This window comes from Pseudopipra pipra, chromosome Z (assembly GCF_036250125.1).
Source record: "Pseudopipra pipra isolate bDixPip1 chromosome Z, bDixPip1.hap1, whole genome shotgun sequence".
In the NCBI taxonomy this organism is placed as follows: Eukaryota; Metazoa; Chordata; class Aves; order Passeriformes; family Pipridae; genus Pseudopipra; species Pseudopipra pipra.
In genome coordinates, this window is record NC_087581.1 from 39,316,163 (window position 1) to 39,332,885 (window position 16,723).

General features: G+C 39.6%; 1 protein-coding gene and 1 long non-coding RNA gene across 2 annotated transcripts in view; both read right to left on the reverse strand.

Moving 5' to 3' along the window:
* The window catches only part of RPS23 (ribosomal protein S23), a 427,277-nt gene that overhangs the window by 306,538 nt on the left and 104,016 nt on the right, over positions 1-16,723 (reverse strand). The gene's annotated exons all lie outside the window — the stretch shown is intronic.
* On the reverse strand, positions 5,720-15,505 carry LOC135407865 (uncharacterized). The gene is made up of 2 exons (XR_010427056.1): positions 10,873-15,505; positions 5,720-6,935 (listed from the first exon to the last, which is right to left on the reverse strand). It is a non-coding gene; the product is annotated as an uncharacterized LOC135407865 (long non-coding RNA).

The window sequence follows — 16,723 nt, forward strand, 5'->3', positions numbered from 1 at the left end:
ATATTCTGTATAACAAAACCAGAACAATAAAAAAATATTTTTGTGTTTGGGATTTTTTTTAGCTCTTCCAAAAAGTTTATATATTTTTCCTGATAAATTCACTAGGTGCCCTCTACTTCTTATGACTTAGATTTATGACATGACCCTAATCAAACACCACTTTCTCAAGAATTTTTTAGCAAATCCCCCCTTACCCCCCAAAACAGCAGATCATTAGATATAAATTACTTTTCATTAAATGACATGTTTTAGTGGTGAACATGGCAGTGCTAGGTTAACACTTGGACTCAGTGATCTTAGAGGCCTTTTCCAATCTTAATGATTCTATGATTCAAAGAAATCAGCATCAGTTGCTGGATTAGCAGTTCAAGAGGTGATTTTCAGTTTTTAAGAAAGTTTTTGCATTTATAATTTTTTTCTGCAAAGAAACCTCTAATTTTGAGGTTAAGTAATTTTTGGAGAAACAAACTCTGAAAGAATCAGTTTTGAGCTATCCTGGAATTCATTCTGTAGCTTGTAAATAATTTGACTTGCTTTTCAGCTTTTTCTTCAATTGGAAGTTTATTAAAATTAGTAGAGATGTGCCAAGGTCTTCCATTACAAGGTTAGTAATAAAATGTTATGCATCCATCATTGTTGTCACTCCTAAATAACTCAGCAAAATGGGAACGAAAAATACCTTTTTGGTGCAATTCACTTTGCAATACTTTGGAGATGCTTCTTTTCTAAAAAGAAATAAAATTGGATTCATGACTGTAATTCCAGATTGTGCAAAAGTGAGAAAACCTACCCTGAGATTGCCTTTTCAGCAGCTTTTAGCTGCAGAGGCCCCTTCTTGTCCAACTGCTAGTGCTTAGGTAAAGCAAACAAGCCTGATGGGCAGAGAAACCAGGAATTCTGTGCGATGTCATCTTATGTTCAAATTTATAGGCACTTGTGCCACAGTAGAGCAACCTGAAAAACAAGTGTAATCCGTATTTAGCAAAAAAATGGTACATGGAAACATCAAAGTTCTTTCTTTGTGAACCTTTTTTCCCATGTACTAGAAAAAAAAGGAGAAAATATTTCTGTATTTTCCTTGTAATCTAAAAAAAAAAATAAATAAATTTGCATGGGAACTTGGAAAGAAACAATGTGTGTTGTCTTTTTTAAGAAATACTTGATTGAAACCATTTTGGCGGGTTCAAGGAGCAAAATTCCACAGCTCTCTGTAGTTAGAGAAAGGAGAACCTGAGGTTAAGACACCAAGTAGAAGAACTTATGTAGAAAGGGCTTCATTATTATCTAAATCAGTTCAGGCCAATTACTCAGTGAATATATATTTCTAGGTAAATAATTTTTTTTAATATATAATGTAAGGGGAAATATGCTTTCTTTAATAAAGGAAATAAGAAATGCCATCATTTAGTGTTAAAACTTTCTGCATTTTCTCTGGGATCCAAAGAATATTTTTTTCCCAGTCATTCCCTTTGACAATTTTTCTTTGGGCTGATGTTGCATAATTACATCACTAGGGGAGAAAAACAGCTTCATAAATCTTTGTTTTTGTTTTTGTTTTTCTTTTTGGCTTTGGTTTTTGGTTTGGTTTGGTTTGATTTTGATTTTGTTGGGTTTTTTTCTTTCTTTCTCTTTTCAGTAGGAACAGACTGTAAGAGATCATCTATGGAAAAAAAGATTGTACTTTTTTTAAGAAAAAGTGGCATGAATTGTATAAAAAGTAAAACAAACAGAAGAACCCATAGATTGTTATCTTCCTGATATATGCATTTTTAACACTTATTGTTGCATTGTTTTGGAGAAGGAAATTTAAGTTTTCTGTACTGAGCAAGGCAGGCAGTGAATTGGGAGCTTGGAAAATCTGCACTCTGTTTGCCCTGCTCTGGTTCCAGTTTGGTTAAATATGCTGCCATTCCTGCTGTGCATAAGAATGACCCTCTTCAGGAGCTCAGGACCTCTCCTGTGCTGCTCCCTGAGCAGCAATTATTCCAGCAATTATTCCAGAAGATTTAAGAGCAGACCCAGAGTGGTTGTGTTTTGTACTTGTCAGGTCCTGCATTTTTAGTGGAGAGGGCTAAAATGATGGTAATGTTCAAATGTAGTGTCACTTTTGGATTTTCTTATTGAAGTATTTCTGGGCAGGAGTTGAATTGGAGGCCTGAGAAAGACCCAGATACGCAAAATCCCAACTGAAAACATGGAGGATGAATTAGTGTCAGGGACACTGGGTAAGGAGTGATGGGAAACACACACGAGGCTTCACTCCTGCGTCTCTCCATTACCTCCAAGAAATGAGCTCAAGCTGTGAATTTGATATGGATTCATATTTCAGCCCTGTAATAGTCCAAAGGTTTACAGCTTCAGGGATTCATCTTGGGCTCTTTCAAAGACAAGAGCCAACTGAAAAACGTTAGATCCAGGCTAAAGTTTAAATCCAAACAGCCACAGAGTCGAATGGTGCTTGATTCTGGCATTGTGGCTAGAGCCAGTGTTAACCTCTAAATACGAATTCACTCCTAATCCAACATGTGAAAGAAGTGAGATAAAGCTGAGAAAGAAGCTGCAGCTAAATGAGAAACAGTTTTGTTGCTAGCACAAATGAAATTAAAGGAGTGTGGGTGCAAGCCAGCCAATGTATTCTATTGTGAGGCAAAATGTTTAATTTCTCATTTGTGATAACACTGAGAAACTGAATAGGGCTGTGGCATGAATGTTCCTTTGTGCAGCCTGATTACCAAGAGCTGGCAGCACATGAAATCTTCCCACTCCAGGCTACTTGCCTAAAACCTCCTACCCCTGCCTTCTCTCTGCCTTGGCACTGCAGCAGCCCTTTTAGAGGCTGTCAGATAGGCCTTAAAAAAAAAGAGTCCTTGAGAAAAATACTGGGATTTTTGTATTTTCACGTATTTAGGATGCTAGCCACAACATTTGGGTAATTTGCAATAAAAGCTGTGTATGTGTGTTAGCAGTGGGTGCCTTGAAGTATCAGATTATGAAGGTCAGAAGTAGATATCTTTGTTCTAAATATAAACATTGTTGGACTTTAAATTGGTAATTTTTAATTAGTAGAGATTTACCTACCCTATATGAAGAAGATAATTAATTTTCAAGTTACAACTGAGAACAAAGGGCATTATTTACTCCATTTTCTTCCTTCTGTTCTCCCTCCTTCTACATCATTTATTCATGTTTTTTTATTTTTTTTTAAACAGTGTTTAGACCTACTGAATTTGTTGCTTAAACCATGCAGTGTTAAAAAGTATAGCTTTCCTTATATTTCTGAACTTTCTTCCATAAAAAGCTTAAGAAAGATGATCTCTAATTTCACTTCCTCAGCATGAAAAGTAAAACATCTGGTTGTCTTAGTTTCCCACCCCAGCATCTGACTTTCAAGACAGCAAGTAAGCAGTGACACGCTTAAGATTAAAATACAAAAATCTGCTGTGTACATGTTGGCATGGGAGACCAGCAATGGGATGGAGAAAAGCACACAAGTTTCTATCACACTCATAATTACAGAGCATAGATAACAGCCTACAGTTAACATTTTAATATATCCTGTCCCCTGCTCTATTTTTTTTCTGGCCATTGTCAATGGGAAGTTGATGGAAACAGCTGGTTGGGGATTCCCCTTAAATGAATAGAACCATCTGCTGCCTTATGGTTCCTGTTTCCCTCTTCCTCACACACACAGACTCTGGACATCTGCCTGGGACAAGGGAAGATGCTCCAGGGAGGACAAACAGAGTCACTGGGAGGAGGTTTTAGTAGGACTTCAGGTAGAACATTCTGGAAATAATTCTTGTAGTATCAGCTTGCATCCATACTGTCCATAGAACCCTTGGGAACAGGGAAACTTGAGGAGGAGGCTCTGTGTGCTTCCACGTCTTATCACGAGGCAGTGACTGGACCCAGTAGAGGATATGACTCTTAATTTGCCCCCTGTGTTTTTTGTTGAAGGTTGGACTTGATGACCTTGGAAGTCTTTTCCAACTTTTATGATTCTTTTATTCTAATCTCTGATCCATTCCACTTACTTGCACAGTGAAAATGAGCATTTTCCTTTTTATATTCATGTCTACATTCCCTTCAATGGCCAATATTATTATGATGACAGACATTAGGGGATATTCTTCTTATTTCAACTTATTTTTTCCTAATAGAACTAAGCCAGGACAACACATCCTTCACCTGTGCGCAATACCTTTAGGACAGAAATTAAGGTTAGTGTTGGAGGAGTGGTACAACCACCTTCCAGTTTTTGTGCAATTGCTGTTAATGTTAAAACCATCAAATTGGGCTCTCCTCAGTAATCTCTTGTGACCTATTTCTCACTTAAGGTGAGATTCTACTATATTTGGTTCTCCAGAGAAAGCCTGGCTGTTACAGGTCCTTACATTGTGTTTGTGTATGGAGCCAGGTAGGGGTCGGGCTCTGCTTCCAGGCAACAAGGGACAGGACAAGGGGAAATGGCCTCAAGCTGTGCCAAGGGAGGGTCAGGTTGGACATCAGGAGTAATTTCTCCCTGGAAGGGGTGGTCAGGCATTGGAAGGGGCTGCCCAGGGATGTGGTGGAGTCCCCATCCCTGGAGGTGTCCGAGGAACAACTGTGCTCTGGGACTGTGCACTCAGTGCTGTGCACTGGTGGACAAGGTGGAGATTGGGCACAGGATGGATTCGATGGTCTGGGAGGCTTTTCCAGCCTAAATGATCCTGTGATTCTGTGATCTTGTAGCTTTCCAGAGAGTCCTTCTGGTATCTTTTGTAATTGGCCACTCACGAGGGACCTCTCTCAATTTTCAAGAGCTTTCAAACAAGAGTGTGACCTTACGAGGGCACTCACTTGGATGAACATACTCTTGCCCATCCTTTCTCTTGTTCCCCCCTTCACTACTAATGGGATAACACAGGAATTAACATAGGAGTGGGGTGGGTCTTTGTGTTCCACAATACAGTCAAACAGCATGCACTTATCCTTCATGAAACACTGTTTTCAAGAGTGTTGAGTGACACCAGGAATAAATTTTTCTACCCTGCTCTGGTTTATTTCCTTATCTTGCTTATATGTGTGATAATTCAGTCACTGTGGAATTCTAGAGGCTCTATGAAATGCCAAGCAAGTAATTTATTCATTGTTTTGCTCTTCTTCCTTTCCCACGTGAATGGTTTCTTAATCACAGAAACATGACTTGAAGGCTTGTCTGTTTTTGCACTAATTTCTGCAGGTTCTTACTACCACAGCTGACGGTATTAGCAGTGACAGTAAGATTATTACTAATGATTGGGTAGCTCTTTATCATTGTGTATGCTACCAGATTTGCTACTACAGAGCAGACACTGCCTATGTACTGCACAACTAATCCAAAATGTAGGAAAAATCTATTTTAGTATCAGAGATCTTCTATTTATTTGTGTATTTCCTTTGTTTTGATCAAAACCATAAGCTACCATAGGTCTGAAAAGAAAAGAACAATTATCTATGCTAATTAGTAGTTGAATTAGAAACTTTTGGGCTTTTTTTAATGATTTCATTTTCAATATACTCAGTGGGTCTGGTGACATAAATATTGTTTCTCTTCAGTCAAATATAAATGTCTGATTTATGCAGCCATGCAATGGATTTAACATGATGATGGTATTGTAATAAATTCAGGGAATAACCTTTTGTCTTTGCTGTGTACCTCTAGCTTTTGGATGCAGAATAAAAACACAGACTAAGCACATAAGAAAGGTCGTGGTTTTTTTTCAAAACCAGAAATTAAAAGCTATGCATTTATTATATTCTTCCTAGCTAAAAACCTTTGAATTCCTGAGTGTTTTGGCTGAGTTTGCCTAGGTAACCAAACTTTCAGTCCCGACCTACGCCAGCCTTTCCTTCCTATGGCGATTTGCCCATCCCTAATGATAATGTGAGTAGACAGTTCAGGACAAAACAGGTTTAAATCCTCTTAAGCTGTAAAAGGAAAGGAACCCAAGGACGTCTGGATTGATTTCTTCATCAGAGGCAGAAGGTACACACCCAGCATACAGCAAACATCTGGACTGCATCAGACTATCTTGGTGGAGGGGGCAAATGTCTTTGCTGAAGTCTTTCATGAAAGATTGCCTGCCTGCTTCTTCAAAGACAAAATTGTTCTAAGGTGCCTTAATTCTGTGCTTCCAATTAGTTTGAAAACTTCAGTTGCTCATTTTTGGACATGGCTATAAAACAGAACTTTCATTTTGCAACCACAGAAAGAAGAGGTTTTGATACTTCATTTTTGTTTTGAGAAAGGATAAAATCTAAACTTCTTGAACATCCTATTGTAGCAAAGTAAGTCTGCAACAGCAACAAACAAGTGCCAAAATCGTGCTGGTTTTACAGGTGAGAAAAAACACAGATACAAAGAAACTGAGCAATTTGATTTCTGTAAACAAGTGATGCATGTCCATGTCTCTCCTGTCTCCAGAATTACACTTTCTCACATTTCTGCTCATTGCTGGTCTCTTCTCTGATGTTACAGGTGTGGTTTCAACTGGTTGTTTTAGCAGGTGGTTGTGCAGGAGAAGGGTGGAGTAGCCCCTGATGGTGCAAGGCGACAGCAACATCCTGAGACTCATCCTTGGCTGCTCACTTCCCTTTGGATCCAAGAACATTTCAAAAGCACATCCTGGCCATGATAACATTTTCTGGCTTTCTATTGGTGGTGAACATCATTGCCAACTTGAACTGAGGCAAAACAAACCATCTGCCCAAGTCTGACCTGCCGAGACCTGGAGATTTTGGATTTTGACTTGAGGATTTTCCCATGTCCTGTGCAATGCAGAAGGGTCTTCATGATTTTCCCATATCTTCTCAAATAAATGTAATGCTTGTGCTTACTGCTGTGTGGGTGCAAGCACTGACTATCAAAGTGTTCCCTGGTTGCAAGGACTCATTGCTGGCTCCTTCAGGAGGACCTGAAAATGTGAGAATAAGAGATCAGCCTGGCCCCGCTTCCTGTGACCTTGAGTTGAAATGGTTAATCTTGAAGGGTTTCTGTTCTCCTCCACCCCCAGTGAAAGAAGGATAAAGATAGCTGCCCATATCATGGGGGGAGTGTGAGGATTAATAACTTAATGCTTGCTCTCCAGCACTCTGCTGACAAGGGGCTGCCTGAGTCCTGTGACAGAGCACAGAAGCTTGCAGGGCAGGAGTTGTTCACTCCACAGCGTTGACTTGGTGGTGGTGGGGAACAATCAGGAGAGCAGGGGAGAGGAGTCAACAGCCATAAAAGTTGAAGGAAGAACAGAGGGTGGGCTGCAGTGCCCAGCAAGAAAACAGCTTGCTTGTTATTCTCACCCACTGTGTGTACAGGTTTTTGTTATAAATTCCATCCTACAGCCCCAAAGGAGACCTGGCTGTCTCCTGTGTGCTGGCGTGGCATCCTGCATGAAACAGGAGCAATTCAGGGCAGTTTATCCATGGGAGGAAGAGAGATGGAGTAGCAGAAGACAAGGAAACCAGAATCATGTACTTGAAGAAGCTTGTAGCAGCAAAAGTCCTGCCAAGGCTTGTGCTTGTGTGTGCCCAGCTAGGTATAGGGGATGCCACAGGTGGGTGCTGAGAAGGTATCATGGTCAGCTTAGGTCCTGAATTAGAGGCCGTGATTCCTACAGGCATGACCATGTAACTTTTGTGGACCACTGTGCTTCTTTTTATTTCTTTTAATTATTAAACTGCTTTTGCTTGAGGTTTTTTTTATTTCTACTTTCCTTCCCAGTAACTGATCCTAAAGAAAAAACAGTTTTTCCTCCAAGAACTTAACCTCTCAGCTATCAGTGACATGGAATAACAGCTTATGTTTTATAAGAAATTATTTATAATAAAGATCTCATATGCCAGAGTATTTGATGGGAATTTCTGCTTTTGTAGAAAATTTCCATCACTTGATTGTAACTCACACGTTATTGTATCTGTGTGAGCATGGTCAGGACCTGATGTGAAATTCTGGGTGATTTAAATCAGGACCTCTCAAATGTCTGTTCTAATGAGGATGTGAGTACTTAACCTGTTATCCTGTAGGAGAGCTGGTGATGAGGTACATCGGGGAGAGTTTTGCAGGTGCTATCACTTGTTCAGGAGGGCAATAAACACCTCTCTCCTTCACTAGATGAAGTTCAGATTAAAGCAGAAATGATGGTGGAATAGCAGTAGCACTTAGCAGTCTGATCTAGAGCCAAACGGAGGATTTTACAAATCCTTGTGCTAAAAAAAAAGCCACTGACCAGAGAAGCTGTGGCTGCCTCATCCCTGGAAGTGCCCAAGGCCAGGTTGGATAGGGCTTAGAGCAACCTGTGTTAATGGAAGGTGTCCCTGCCCTTCACAGGGCAGTGGATGGAACTAGATAAGCTTTAATGTCCTTTAATGTCCTTCCCACCCAAACCATTCTGTGATTCTATGATTCCATTAGATTCCCATTAATAGTTCTGTAAAGTGTTATTTTTCTGGTCCTTTACAATGTTTTCTGTAAGCTGCTAAGTAGGATGATGTCCTACTGCTTTTACAGGCCTTAGTAAAATCCAGCCTGACCCAGCTGGGACTTCAAAGTTTTTTATGGTAGTGCAATTACCAAAAAATAAAATAAAAAATTTAACCACTTAGCTTTAATGACAAACCACAATTAGTACACTTAATCTTTTTCTAGTACCTCTGAGCCTTTGGTCAGAGGCTGACACATTTCATGGAAGCAATCCATGATTTTCATGGTTTTGAACAACAATCTTTGTAGATATGTCTTACCCCAAGACAGAAGTGGGCTGCATCCGTCCTGTTGGTACAAAAAGCCCTTGTGACTGTGTATCATGTGAGTATCTCTATTTCTTCTGTAAATTCTGCTTAGCAAACAAACTTATTGCATTTTGGAGAAAGACTGTGCCCACCTGATTTAATGTAGAACTGCTAAATCTCAGGTGAGTCCTGCACTTTTCATGCCTGAGACTTTATGTCGTAACTGAGATCTTCCAAAATGACAGGTATTTGTGCACATATATGATCAACAGGATGCATGCCTTCATGACATGTACCAACATCAAGCGTAATTGTCCATTTTTGCAACTTTCTTCATCTGTTTTACGACTCTGTGATTCAGACCTTGGGGGATATTTATAAATTGTTTCTGTCACTGAAAAAGGAGCCAAATGCATTTCAGCATTGCTCTGTTGCTTATTGTTAGTTTGTTTGTTTGTTTGTTTTTCTGGAAACTTCATAATCCAAGTTCCTCATTGACAGTTGGGTTCCTTCCTGTGTAAGAAGTGATTTTTATGCCCAATTCTGCCTTTACTTGTATAAAGATTTTACATATTTTCTGAAAATTCTTTGTTCTGCTGAAGCAATATGGGAGCTTAAGTATTTGTACACGCTAAAGAGCAGTATTCCACCTTCACAGAATCATTAGGGTTGAAAAGTACATTCAAGATCATCAAATCCAACCATCCACCTCCACCAGTTTTGGGGAAAGGTGTCACTAAGCCATAATTTATTTGGTGGGAACCACTACATTATCCTTATAGAAGAAAATATGTTCAGGAGGGTCAATCCTAATTCAGAGAATAGAGGAGAAGAGGAGAAGAGAGAGAGGAGAGTCATGGGACACGGGACAGGATTTATCCAGGCAGAAGCAAGGTCTGGAGATCTGGACTGGGGCCAGCCTGGAGGTCTCCTGGAGGCTGTGCCCCGGGGGCACCTGTTGGGACATGACAGGGAAAGGAGCCACAGAACCAACTGCCAAGAATTTTTTTTTGAGATGAGGGGCTGATCCCCAGCACAGTGGCCTCCTTGTAAGGCTCTGCCCCACTGGCAAGTCCAGCCCCTCCAGATTGCTGGAGCTTGACTGGAGCTTCCCACAACCTGATCTGTGTGAGAGGGGCCAGGTGGTGCCTGGAGGGGGGTCAAGTCCCTCATGGGATGCCCTGGGAGAGGGACTCCCTGGCCTCGGGTCAGGCACAGCTGCCCCAGCCCCAGAGAGGGCTGGGTTTGCAGCCATGGCTTCAACCCTCCTGTAATCACCCCCTTGGCTGCCTCTGGCAGCAGGACAGCTCCCAGATCCTCCTCACCACCCCCTAACAGCCATGATGAGGTGCTGAAACATGGAAGCTGAAATCCCCGTGTTATTTTTCTCCAGTGAAGCAGGAGCATGCCTTGGAAACATCTGGTTTTGGGTTGGGAATTAGGACCAGATATGGTCTTTACAGTGACCAGATTATTGCACATGGCACCACATTCCCCTGCAACAGGGGAAATCCTTGCTTTAATTCCTCCAAAAAAGAGCAAAAAGCACATTATTTATTTATTGTCTTGGCAAATGCATGCCTTTGTCTTAAGGCTGTCTCTTATTCTGGATAAACTGAGGAGAGAATCAATTTTCTGTGATAAGCCTGGAGTAAAAACAAATTATAATTTCTTATATCCTGTAGAAATTACATGGCCATGAATGTCAGTGTAACAGTTAATGTTTCCAGTTCATTTGCCTTCCAGTGCTGTGTCTCTTTGCACACCAACAGCTGGGAATGGGAAAGATGACACCACTGGTTTTCTCTGTTTTTGCTTAGTAAGTGAGTCTCTAATGAGAACACTCACTCTAACAAGTATCAGCACTGCCTTAAGAAGAAAAAGTACTGATCCATCTTCTCTGTGTTGCAGCTCTTCAAATAAATAGGATAAATAGGAAATCTATGCACTTTTCCTAAATAAAGGTGGACATTCCTTTTTTTAATAAATTCTGTGATACTTCTGAGTGCTGGGAAATTATTTTTTGTTAGGTGGGTGGGACATTTTTGTTTTGCAGACATTATCAGTCTTGCTCTGCATAAATACTGAATTTCTAAGTTTTGCCTTTATTGTTCAGAATTGATGTACCTTTAGGTGCTTGAGGCTTCCTCCTGCCAAGATCTCCTCTGATACTGGTAAAGATTCACTTCTGTCTGACTTTGAATAAGTTTTCTTCAGAATAAAGGATCTGACTCTTATTCTGGAAGATTCTCTAATTGTTATTAGATCATTCACCTCAAACTTTCTCATTTCTTCCACTTCCTTTCCCACTCATAGCTCTTCCCAGAATCTCAGAACTAAGGGAGGGATGGTACTGGAAAACAGGGATGAGTTGCCGAGGTATCTTCTTGTCACACAAACACATGTGTTGGATGTTCCCAGAACTGGAAAATACATTGGTACAGAGGAGTCCAAGAGTCTGTAGAAGACATGAAGATTTGGAAAGAGTTATCTCCCACTTTAGTGGCCACTTGGATCTGTAAGAAATTAAAGAACTCAATCTCTGTGAATTAAATTAGCTAACGCTACTAGATTTGTGTAGAAGCCTGTAGGAGACATCAGTTTGTGGCTGATTTCTGTAGAGGTAATGCCTGTCATACCATGAAAGTTAACAGGAGCAGTGAAGTGCTTTATAGCCAAGCTGAGCCTAGTTATATGCATAAATATGAATAAAACCATATAATATATATAATATAAAAGCCTTAGCCCTAATAGTAGAAGAGCCAGCCCAATGCTGCATGTTTTTTTCAGTTTTAGTTACTTTTTTTTCCAATCATGCTACTATCCCATTTATTCTTGGGTTGCCTAGTCCAAAATGAACCAACAGAGAATTCAAGGGAAATAAAATTCCCATTCTCACTGACAGTAATACTTGTGCCATAAAGTGTTTTCATGCTGACTGAATCAGAACAGAATACCATTTGCATTCACTTACTGATCATAATTAGCTCACAGCAGGCATATCTAGTACCAAAACCAGTGAGCTGATGGAAACCCATGTGGGCAGTTGGAAGGGAGGAAGAAATTTCGTAGGCAATTCCAAATATTACATACCTTTGACAGATATCACACATTCTGGGTGAAACTCTGATGCTTTCCATGAAAATGCCTGTCCTTCCCTCAGTGTAGGATTTTATACTTTAGGAATAAATGGTGGTGTGAATTTCCCACCAGCGTAAAAGGGACTGTTAATGTAAACCCAACAATGTATATGTGATTGGCACTACTTCCTATAAAGCTTCTGTGGGAGTCTTCTAATTCCTTCACAGTCCTTTCTTTTTAACTTTCTAAAACCTGATTTGAAGACATTTTTTAGTGTTATGTTATATTCCAGTAAAGATAAAAAAGACATAATGTAATTATAGTTTTCTCTCTAGATTTCTTGTCAAGCATTATTATGCCAAGGAAGAAAAAGAAGGCAGAGAAAGAATGGAAAAAAACCCAAAACCCTCAAGAAGCTGCTGTTATATATTAAAACCTTGATAGATGATGAAATAAAGTTTCTATTCAGGGAATAATTTTTACAAATTACCATTTAGGTATTACGTATTGTAAAAAACATTAAGAACCTTCCAGATGAAATAGTTCTTTCATGTTTTGACTCACACGAAAGAACTTTTTTGGGCAAAGCTCAAAATGGGCAAGATGGTCATCTTTGTTTGGATTAGGACACGGGGAAACGGGTCTAAACTGGAAAAGAGCAGGTTTAGATGGGATATTGGAAAGAAATTCTTGGCTGTGGGGGTGGTGAGGCCCTGGCACATGTTGCCCAGAGAGGTTGTGGCTGCCCCATCCCTGGAAGTGTTCAAGGCCACTTTGGACAGGGCTTGGAGAAACCTGGGATAGTGGAAGGTGTCCCCGCCCATGGCAGGGGGTGGGACGGGATGGGTTTTAAGGTCCCTTCTGTGATTCTATGATTCTTTCATGCCAATAAATTCTTTGAAGACCCAAAGAGGACTTGAGGGACTTATTTTGGGAAAAGAAATTTCCTGAATGCAGAAGGCTTCAGCCTCTGATATGTCATGTAAAGCACAAATGAGCTTGAAGAGAAGGCAACAAGAACAGGAGACTTTTATGTCTCTCATATGCCAGCCATTAGATGCCCCTAGTTTTAGGCTGATACTGTCTTAGGTACTTCGAGATAGAATAGATATCCTCACAATTTTCAGTGTCTTTTGTCAGAGGTGCCTATAAATTAAATCTTGAAGCCATAGTAGTTTTTTAATCCAGACTTAAATGCTATTTAGATAAAAAACTGACATGCTGCAAGTTTCCCATTTAATTTGTATAGAGTCTTCGTTCCACCAGCTGGATTTCTTTTCCTAAACATTATAATACTCACTGAGGTGAGGGCTGGAGCCAAGAATGGGAAAAAAATAGCTGGTCCAAAGGAGCAAGTTATTTAGGCTAACGAAAGGAAGGTATAAATACCTTCTATTGCTGGATGAGAATCAAGTAAGAGTTGCTTGGGAAAAACCTAAATGCACAGGAAAATGATGGCCAAAATGTAACTCTTGTGCACCATGTGCATACTGATGTTCACCTGTAGGGTTTGGAACCTTTTAAGAGCTCAGAAATAAGGGAAGGATGAATGTTGTGGACGTATTTCCTGTGAGTAAGAAGATATGGAGGAAATCAATCTCCTGTATCTCAGAATGGTGAGGTCTGTGAGTAGGTCAGGTAGTGCCTCCCAGAACACCTTTTATTGCTCATGCATTTGGGCGTTCAGAAGTCTTCTGCAAGCATCACTATATTCAGCTAAGGTAAATAATTGTATTTTATCTTCTGCCTAACTCTTCCAGCACAAGGCTCCTGCGAATGACCCTGTTAATCTTATCACTTGTGTCTGTGGATGCTCTTGTTCCTCCACTGCACAGGCAGGTCCTGACCCACGGCTGAGCTGTGCCCTTCACCTTGTGCCCACAAGGCTTTTATCAGTAGTCTCTTATGATAGGTCCTGTGAAAGAGTTTCTGACAGTCCAAAAAACAAAATAAAATTGCAGTTAAAACTCCTTTAGCATTTTTCCTGTACACTAGAAAATCAGTTTCCCCTTTAAAGAAGGCTTTTTTTTTTTGTTTGCTATTATGTCATGTTTGGGATATTGACATGTTATGTTTTAAATCCTGTTTCAATTTGCTCGTGGCAATAAGGTAAATCATGGCACAGTACTATTTATTTTCAGTTATTAAAGAAAATAAATCTGAAGTTGATTCACATTTTGAAATGACAGAAGTCACGCAACTACTTTTGCTAGCATGAGTTCCTGCGTGTCTGAAATAACAGAGCAAATCATCATATGATATCATTTTTACTCTTAACAGTCTTTTTAAAATCTTGGCCAGAAAAAGGTTAGATCTGGCCTTAGATTAGAGCTTGACTTAGATCTGCCATGATCTCTTCTCAAACCCCTCAGGAGAGCAGTCCACATGACACAATGGCCACAGTAGTAATGCATATTGCTGAGCCACTCTTCTCCGATAAAATGCTAAAAAAAATATTACCTATTGCTTAAAAAACATTCAATAAGAAGTTTGGTGCTAATCATTTCCACTAACACCTTAGCATTAATTAATAGCTGCTCAATACATGGCTGAGAAAGCTGTGTCATTGCTGAGAAAGCCAAGAATGTCTGTGTGAGTTCATGCCATTGACATCTGACATTAGGCTTTAGCAATTTTGGCCAGAAAACTTAAATATTCTATACATGAATTATTAAAAAATATTTTCTTTCTTGTCTTACATAATCTAAAAATGTATTAAAAATTAAAAAGGTTTATTGTGCATTGAAAGGATACAGCAGAAATCATGATTACATTCCCTGTCTGTGCTTCCAAGTTGTCTTTTAGATAGAGAGGTTTCCTTCACCAGGAAATATGCTTCATAATAAACAGCCTAAGAATACCATAAAGCAGCTCCATGCTGTAGATACCTTTGTTTACCTTTGATTAATTTCTCTGTACATTTTTACCACTTCATTTTTCAGACAATGTGGAAAATTCTTTAATAAGATGACTAGATGGAGGCAGCAGGAAAGTAGAGATAAGTTGTAATTTTAGTAAGGGCATGGAAAAAGAAACCCCCACCTTTTATGATTTTAAAGCTGAAGGGGCTGATGAACTAGACAAGATGAATAAAAAATGGTAGGTACATGTAGTTTTCCCACTAGTTAAGAACAACCAACTACTGCAGTTAAGCATGTGAATCTACACTATAAATGGATTTCAGTGTTGGTACATGAGACTGACACCTTTGTCATCTGAAATTACTATGAACTTGCATTATTTTGGGAAAGCTTTTCCCCAGAATAAATCTCAAATATTTTTGGATACATATGTCCTAATGGTGGTATCACATAATTTTCCACTTTAACTCCCACAAGACTGAAAACTGCTACTCAGACTCCTCCCCAGGAACAGATCATTGGTGGATTTACTCTAAAGCTCCATATCCTGAAGCTTGGTATAGTGATTTACACTCCAAAATGTTTTTCCCTGTATATCATTTGGAGTAAGATTTACTGGAGAAAATAATTGAGAAAATTATTTTAAATAAATAAAATGGCCAGGAAAATACTGGTAATAGAACAAGCTGAAATTCTAGGGTTCAGGATTATCTGCAGGTTTGTTACACCAGGGTTTTTTTTCCAATCTTTGCTGTGTGGATGTTCATGAATCACTACAACACTCATCTTCTCTTGGGAAGGCTGGTTATAAAAAAAAAAAAAAAGGGAAAGAAAAAAGCATAAAGCATGCTGGACATTTCTTCAAATACAGTGTGATCCCAGTCTTACTGCATTTCCCTGTATAAGAAATGCCTCTGATAGACACAAGAAAATTGAAATCAGAATCAAAAATGAATATTGATACATTTAGATTTGACAAAATACTCCAGAATCCCAGATGTGAACTTTGGTTGTCCTACGACAAAATCCCACCAAGATGAAACCTAAAAGCTTTTATGACAGAGGTATTGCTCAGATGCTAAATTTCAGTGCTGTTACCTTCCACAAGCTGGTTCTGAATGGCAGCTTTCATTTCGGGAGGTCAGCTCCTTGGATATCTGGAATTTCCTGCCAGCTCTGTGCTGCAGGGAGGAAGGGGTTGTTAGGCGCTCTTAGGTGAGGAGCCTTTTATGTCAGCAGCACAAATCACTGCAGCTTTGTTTGTGTTCCAGTGGGGATTTGTTGTTCCAAGGAAATCTGGCACTTCAGCTGTTATTTCCATTCCTTCCAAATTTCGTTTTTCTTCTGAAACACAGGGCTGTAGATTGTAGCTGGGGCAAAAAGCCTCAATTTTCCTGCATTCCCCAGACTTTGGGCACATTTGTGAAAAATTACTTTCAAATGTATAAAAGGTTTCTGGGAGTTCTTCATGAGTTTGTATGTCTGGAACTCTTTTTAGGCTTTGTTATAAGGAAAAAGCACATGAAGCTGTGCCTTCCTTCTGCTTAGGACTTGGACCTTGTTCCTTACCACTTTCCTCATCAAGGCACTTTACCTTGGTTAATCAAAGTGAGGCTAAGGACTGATTGTAGTGGGGTTATTTTTCCTGACTGTTTCCTTAATGAAACATAAATGGCCTTTACACTACAATTGCCTTTCCCACTTGCAATCTTGATTCTGTGAGACTTCTCCACGCTTACCCATTCTCCATCCAAGACTGCCAAGTCTCTGGCTTTATCTATCTCTTCAGCTGCTCAAAATTTTTCAGATTATTCTGTCATAGAGAGGTTTTTTTAAATATTTATTATTTTTCCCCACAACCTGGTGTGTTCTGCTTTAGAACAAAGTCCACTTCAGAATGCAACTTTTTCCATGAGAAAAAGGAAGAGGAAGAAATCCAGCTCTTTTCACCTCAATCATAAACAGTGTTTCATCAGAAACCTGCCCTGGCTTCAGATGCCTTGTGTGGTTTCTGTTACACAAATGTCCATGTTTGG